The sequence below is a fragment of the Nyctereutes procyonoides genome, unplaced genomic scaffold (genome assembly GCF_905146905.1).
Source record: "Nyctereutes procyonoides isolate TBG_1078 unplaced genomic scaffold, NYPRO_anot_genome, whole genome shotgun sequence".
Classification (NCBI taxonomy): domain Eukaryota; kingdom Metazoa; phylum Chordata; class Mammalia; order Carnivora; family Canidae; genus Nyctereutes; species Nyctereutes procyonoides.
This window is the reverse complement of record NW_026575031.1, coordinates 11237008-11237568: the sequence shown is the minus strand read 5'-3', so window position 1 is coordinate 11237568 and position 561 is coordinate 11237008.

Here is a 561-nt window from a genome sequence, read left to right as displayed (position 1 = left end):
CTCTGCCCTTCCTAAGTATCTTCAGCACACTTAAGTCATATGAGCAAAGGTCTCCAATTTGCAAACTCTTCAAAGGTCCAAAGAAGGCAAGCCCAGCATGAAGGTCCCGTTGGCCATCATGCTGAGCCAGTACAGCATAGCCAGGGCTGGGACCAGTCACTACGTTCAGATGCCCAGGGGTCTTGGTTCACAGATTCCCATGACTCTCCATTGCTATCTCTCCCATCTGAGATGCTCCCTCTTCCTTAAACATAGCCTTTCTTTTCACTCTTCCCTCCTCCTCATTTCCCCTTTGCAGGGAGCCCAAGCCTGTGTTAGTTGAATAGAGAGTATATTACCAGATATAGGTAATTTGAGAAAAGAGAAAAAAACCTTTATTGCCACCCAAGTGAATCAATTCAAAAGGATACGTCTCATGAACTCTGTTGCCTTTCCTTGCTTAATAGAGAAAGTAGTGAGTAAAAGAGATTGCTTAGAGGTATTTGTGTGCCTGAAGTACGTTATTATCTCTGGAACATCATTTGCAAAGTGTATCAAGGAACGAATTTAGTTTTAATCTAG